General features: G+C 34.3%; 1 non-coding gene across 1 annotated transcript; it reads right to left on the bottom strand.

Moving 5' to 3' along the window:
- Positions 1-5670: 5670 nt before the first annotated feature.
- Positions 5671-5777, bottom strand: LOC111907201 (small nucleolar RNA R71). The gene has a single exon (XR_002855449.1). It is a non-coding gene; the product is annotated as a small nucleolar RNA R71 (small nucleolar RNA).
- Between the last annotated feature and the right edge of the window lie 1275 nt (positions 5778-7052).

The raw sequence follows: 7052 nt of genomic DNA, 5'->3' as shown, positions 1-7052 counted from the left end.
TTAAGCTTGTTGAAGAACCTTATGTGTTAACAATAACTATTCTTCTGTTAATAAATCAGTAATTAAGTTTTATAAACATCTCTTAGTTATTAATTTCATATGATTTATTGTGACCACATAGTTGTATGTCTAGGAATAGCGAATGTGAAACTAGAATTAACTAGAAGATAGGTAAGTTAACGTGTGAGATTGTTTGATGAACATTAGCAAGAGGTTAATTGAAGAGCCAATTTAATTAACCATTACAAGTCTTATTTAACCCGAATCAATAACTAGGAAATCCGTTAATTTAGACAACTGGCCACTGCTTGAGTTAATTTGTTTCCTAAGGATTAGTAATAGCGAACGTGAAACTAATCATCTTAGTCGGTAACCAATGAAGAATTAATCCAATACATTGAAATCATCCATGGGAACAAATGAGTCAAACCTAAACAGAAGTCCTCTTTATTATTGAATTTAGTCGATTCTTATTTGCTTAGCTCTTAGTTTCTTAGTTTAAGTTTTAGTTAACTGTTTATGTTTCTAGTCTTGAAAAACTAGAGAAACCCCCTTTCTATTACTTGTTTTATTTAGATAATATTAGCATTTCTTTTAATTGTTTAGCGTTCCATGTGTGCGATACCCTACTTACCTGAACTAAACTGCTAATCGATAGGTACACTGCCTTTCGTGTGTTCGTCTTTGTGTTTAAGTTAGTAGGATTCAAACTAGTTCATTTCATACATATCACAAAAACTTGATGTGCACGAAAGTACCCACTAATTTTAACATTTATAACCGAAAAAACTTAGACTAACGATGCACTTATAGGCAGTGTACCTAGTCAGATTAAAGTATAGCTTAGGTAAGTCGGGTGTCGATCACAGGGAACGGTGTTATTAATTAATATATTCACTACTAAATTAATCTAATTATTAATAAGCTAAAAAGGGATTGTATCTAATTTTGCAAGTTTAGATGAACTTAATTCTTTGACAAAAACTCAATCAATAAACAAAATACTTCTGTTAGTTTGAATCCACTTTCACTCAATGGTTATACATTAGTCAAAACTATTACCATTGGTTACCAATTTATGAAGTATTAGCAGTTTAGTCCTAAACCTACTAATTATTAATCAATTCAGGTAATTCTATGTATGGTCACACAATAGTTAACACAGAATCAATTATTAAATAAGATTGGAGCTATGAAGATTGATTAATCAAAACACAATTACAGTCATAATATGCGTTCTCTAACACATCTAAATTCAATGATTCAATTACTTATCTAAGATTGGTTTGATCTTAGATCTAATAAACTAGTGCTCACTTTGTTATTAGGTATTCATATTCATGCAGATTTGTGTTCACTAACTACACAGAACAAGAATTTAAAGCAATTAAATCATTAACTAAACATGCTAGGTAAAATCAATCAACACAAGCATATAACCAACAAATAAAGTCAAATCTAATGCATTCAAACCATGAGTTCGAGCTTCATCTAGCTAACAGAAGCAGCTAGATTTAGCTGGACATATTTATAGCTAAACAAACGAATTCTATAATCCAAAACATGTTAAAGTATACCAAACTATGAACCAATTTATGAACTCTTTCTTCCTTGGTGTTAGAACCAGCTTCCAGATATTTTTCTCTTCTGAATTTCGTATTTAGGAACCCCTCTAAGCCAGTCAAAAGTCCCTTTAATTTGTAATGGAAGAGAGTTTATATAGTTTTTGGAAATTCACTTCTCACATGGTGAGCATTCCAATTCTCAGGTCGTGAGATCGAGATAACCTTGTTCGACAAGGATTCCTTCACCCGCGTACATATCTTATAGAATTCTTCCCTCACGTCGTGAACCATAGATTGTTCACCTCGTGAGTACGTCTTTTTTGGGTGATTTTCTTGTCTTTCAAGCCTTCAACCTCCAAAGTTCCATTCTTTACCGCTATTAGTCCATTTTCTTCAAAATGTCCTCTTTTTGGCTGTAAAATATAATTTAACCTTATAAGTACCATTATTCTATACAAATAACCAAAAAATATATAAAAATGTACTTAAATATTGCCTAAAATATGTATAAATATGGCAATATCAAAATACCCCACACTTGGGCTTTGCTTGCCCTCAAGCAAATTTAAACTTAAACATTTATCACTAACATCACATAGAACAATCCAACTCTAACTTAACCATTATGCCAAGGCCTCAACGCATGCATTTGTGTCTAAAATTTTTCCTAAAGTACCCCCATACTTTAAATACTCACAATCTTCATAAACACGCACCCACTTCTTTCGAACAATGCTCATTTTATGCAACCCTCCGAATCCATCCGCAAAAATCTTACTTAACCTCAAAGTATTTTTGTAAAGCAACCCAAGCATACATAAACTAGAGAATTACAACTTTAAGATACCAATACTTGGAGCTCTTGAATTCTTCACTTCCTTTGATATTTGATCTTTAACTTCTTTGAATTCATTTCTTTCATGATTTTTGGCATCTTTAACTTTTGATTCTTTAGAACATTGATCTTTGATCTTCATACTTTGATAGCCCTAAAATTCTTCAAGAATTCTTACTTTTCAGTAATTTCTCTCTCTCTCTCTCTCTCTCTCTCTCTCTCTCTCTCTCTCTCTCTCTCTCTTTCTACATGTATAACTCACTTTTTTTTCACTAAAAAACCTACATGCTTAAGCAGGGGCGCTTAACTTCAACCTTTATTGCTTAAGCAGGGGCGCTTAAACTCACTTTTTGTCACGAAAGATATGCCTTAACCAATAAAGGGTGAAGTTAAGCGCCCCTGCTTAAGCATGTAGGTTTTTTGTGAAAAAAAGTGAGTTATACATGTAAAAAAAAAGAGAGAAATTACTGAAAAGTAAGAATTCTTGAAGAATTTTGGGGCTATCAAAGTATGAATATCGAAGATCAAAGTTCTAAAGAATCAAAAGTTAAAGATGCCAAAAATCATGAAAGAAATGAATTCAAAGAAGTTAAAGATCAAATATCAAAGGAAGTGAAGAATTCAAGAGCTCCAAGTATTGGTATCTTAGAGTTGTAATTCTCTAGTTTATGTATGCTTGGGTAGCTTTACAAAAATACTTTGAGGTTAAGTAAGATTTCTGCGGATGGATTCGGAGGGTTGCATAAAATGAGCATTGTTCGAAAGAAGTGGGTGCATGTTTATGAAGATTGTGAGTATTTAAAGTATGGGGGTACTTTAGGAAAACTTTTAGACACAAATGCATGCGTTGAGGCCTTGACATAATGGATGAGTTAGAGTTGGATTGTTCTATGTGATGTTAGTGATAAAGGTTTAAGTTTAAATTTGCTTGAGGGCAAGCAAAGCCCAAGTGTGGGGTATTTTGATATTGCCATATTTATACATATTTTTAGGCAATATTTAAGTACATTTTTATATATATTTTGGTTATTTGTATAGAATAATGGTACTTATAAGGTTAAATTATATTTTGCAGCCAAAAAGAGGACATTTTGAAGAAAATGGACTAAAAGCGGTAAAGAATGGAACCTTGGAGGTTGAAGGCTTGAAAGACAAGAAAATCACCCAAAAAAGACGTACTCACGATGTGAACAATCTATGGTTCACAACCTGAAGGAAGAATTCTAGAAGATATGTACGTGGGTGAAGGAATCCTTGCCGAACAAGGTTATCTCGATCTCACGACGTGAGAATTGGAATGCTCACAATGTGAGAAGTGAATTTCCAGAAACTATAAAAACTCTCTTCCATTACGAATTAAAGGGACTTTTGACTGGCTTAGAGGGGTTCCTAAATACGAAATTCAGAAGAGAAAAATATCTGGAAGCTAGTTCTAACACCAAGGAAGAAAGAGTTCATAAATTGGTTCATAGTTTGGTACACTTTAACATGTTTTGGATTATAGAATTCGTTTGTTTAACTGTAAATATGTCCAGCTAAATCTAGCTGCTTCTTTCAGCTAGATTAAGTTAGAACTCATGGTTTGAATGCATTAGATTTGACTTTATTTGTTGGTTATATGCTTGTGTTGATTGATTTTACCTAGCATGTTTAGTTAATGATTTAATTGCTTTAAATTCTTGTTCTGTGTAGTTAGTGAACACAAATCTGCATGAATATGAATACCTAATAACAAAGTGAACACTTGTTTATTAGAGCTAAGATCAAACCAATCTTAGATAAGTAATTGAATCATTGAATTAAGGTGTGTTAGAGAACGCATATTATGACTGTAATTGTTTTTTGATTAATCAATCTTCATAGCTCCAATCTTATTTAATAATTGATTTTGTGTTAACTATTGTGTGACCATACATATAATTACATGAATTGATTAATAATTAGTAGGTTTAGAACTAAGCTGTTAATACTTCTTAAATTGGTAACCAACGGTAATAGTTTTGACTAATGTATAACCATTGAGTGAAAGTGGATTCAAACTAACAGAAGTATTTTGTTTATTGATTGAGTTTTTGTTAAAGAATTAAGTTCATCTAAACTTGCAGAATTAGATACAAACCCTCTTTAGCTTATTAATAATTAGATTACTTTAGTACTAAATATATTTATTAATAACACCGTTCCCTGTGCTCGACACCCGACTTACTTAAGCTATACTGTAATCTGACTAGGTACACTGCCTATAAGTGCATAGCTAGTCTAAGTTTGTTAGGTTATAAATATTTAAATTAGTGGGTACTTTCGTGCACATCAAGTTTTTGGCGACGTTTCCAGGGAACAACTTAGTTGATTAGTTTATTTAGTTGCATTAGATTAATCGATCCTTTTTTGTGGGATAAAACCTGCAAAAAGTTAATTAGTTATTTTTTGTTTATTAGCATATTATTTTAGCAAAAATTTTGATTTTTTTTTTCTGTCACAGAACTCACGACGTGAGCTATATACACTCACAACGTGAATGTTGTGATTCTTAGTTTTCCTTAGTTTTCAGTTTATTTTTCTTTTATAGTTTAGTTTTACGTTTTTATTTTGTTTAGTTTGCAAGAGTTCATGACCAGAGGCTCTAACAAATCTTTGGTGCCACCGATTGAAGATCCAAAAGCTGCACTTCACAAAAAGACTGATAAGAAGACGCCTTTGCAAGAACTAAAATCTGCCTTTTCAAGAAAATCTGGAAAGAAGAAAGGAGAGTCAAGTTCAACCACAAAGAACAAAGGAAAAGCTAAAGAACCTGGTCCAGTTTCTGATCCACACGAATCCGAATATGAAACTGATTCAGAATTTGCACTATTTACGAGTGAACCCGAAAACGAACCGAAAAACGAAATGGAAAACATTGAAGAGATGTCCATGGGAGCTTACAAGAAGCGGATCTGAGAAGATGTGGGTCCCGGTTTAGTCCAACCCGCAATACCCGCCACTGCCACATTCAAGCTGAAGGGGCACATCTTGACGGCACTGAAGGATATCCCATTTTATGGGAAAGATCATGAGGATGCTTTTAAGCATCTAGTTAAAGTCAATGACATTGCGGATTACTTCAATGTCCCAAATGTCAATAGAAACACCGTCCTGCTCAGAATGCTTCCCATTACTTTTAAGGGAGCTGCTAACGAGTGGTTAAATTCACTTCTACCGGGTACAATCACCATTTGGGCTCAAATGCGTGAGCAATTTCTTGACCAGTTTTGCCCACCATCCAAGATAGCTAAACTCAAGAAGGAAATAGCCAACTTTGAACAACAGCCGGGGGAGTCATTGTACTAAGCATGGGAGCGGTACAAGGGCTTGCTCAGAAATTGCCCTCAGCATGATCTTAATGTGCAACAAGAGATTTCGATTTTCTATGATGGGGTCAACGTTATGACAAGACAACTCCTTGACTCTCAAGGACCTTTGACAAAGAAAAATCCAAGGGAGGTCAAGGAGTTGATTGAAGAATTCGCAAAGCACTCTCGCGAGTACCACAACCTAGGCAAGATGGAATCAAAGGCGGTCGAGGTGCACAAACTGAAGAAATAGCAGCTATGATGGCTATGCTGAATAATCTGGATCGAAGGTTAACACAAATGGACCATTCAATTCATGCTATAAGATTTGGTTGCGAACGATGTAATGGTCCACACTTGACCAAGGACTGCAATTTAGATGAGTTTGGAAATAAAAAGGTTCAAGTGTGCTACTCGAGTGGGGACAAGTATGATGAAGACTGGAGGAAAAGAAAGAAAGAGTGGCTGCCATATGAAGAATATAAGAAGCAAAAAGAAGAGAAGTATAGGCAAATAAGCCGAGGCTTCTACCAAAAGGAGCAGCCACCAGCTGAGAAGAAACCCGATCTAGAGACCATGTTAATCAAGTTTATGGAAGCTTCAGAAAAGAGACATGAGGCTACTGATTCTGCTATTGATGAACAAAGAACTTTGGTAAAGAATCATCATGCATTAATGGTAGAACAGTCGGCTTTAATAAAAAATCAACAAGCCTCCATCAATAATCTTGAAGTGCAACTTGGTCAACTAACCACTTTGGTTCATGAGAAGCTGTCCCCGAAAAATCCTGAAATGAAGACCCAATCTCATGTAATTGCCATAGATATTGAAGAATAGGCCATGTCTGAGTTCCTGGAAGCCTTGGAAGAAGAGACACAACAGCCCAATCCAAAGCCAAAGAAACCCAAGCTCGAAGATAATAAAGTTGCTGAAATATCGAACTCACGACGTGAGCCCGAAAAGTTCATGTCATGAGATATGTCTGACCCGAAAATCTCCGTCTTTGTTTCAGCTTATCAGCCGCTTTTTCCATTTCCTTCCCGAGATGCCCTTAGTCCACTGGAAAGAAAACACATATTATAACTGTAATTGGGTTTTGATTAATCAATCTTCATAGCTCCAATCTTATTTAATAATTGATTATGTGTTAACTATTGTGTGACCATACATAGAATTACATGAATTGATTAATAATTAGTAGGTTTAGAACTAAACTGCTAATACTTCTTAAATTGGTAACCAACGGTAATTGTTTTGTCTAATGTATAACCATTGAGTAAAAGTGGATTCGAACTAACAGAAGTATTTTGTTTATTGATTTGT

Source organism: Lactuca sativa, chromosome 8, assembly GCF_002870075.4.
Source record: "Lactuca sativa cultivar Salinas chromosome 8, Lsat_Salinas_v11, whole genome shotgun sequence".
NCBI lineage: Eukaryota > Viridiplantae > Streptophyta > Magnoliopsida > Asterales > Asteraceae > Lactuca > Lactuca sativa.
This window is presented reverse-complemented; position numbering and strand designations above follow the sequence as displayed.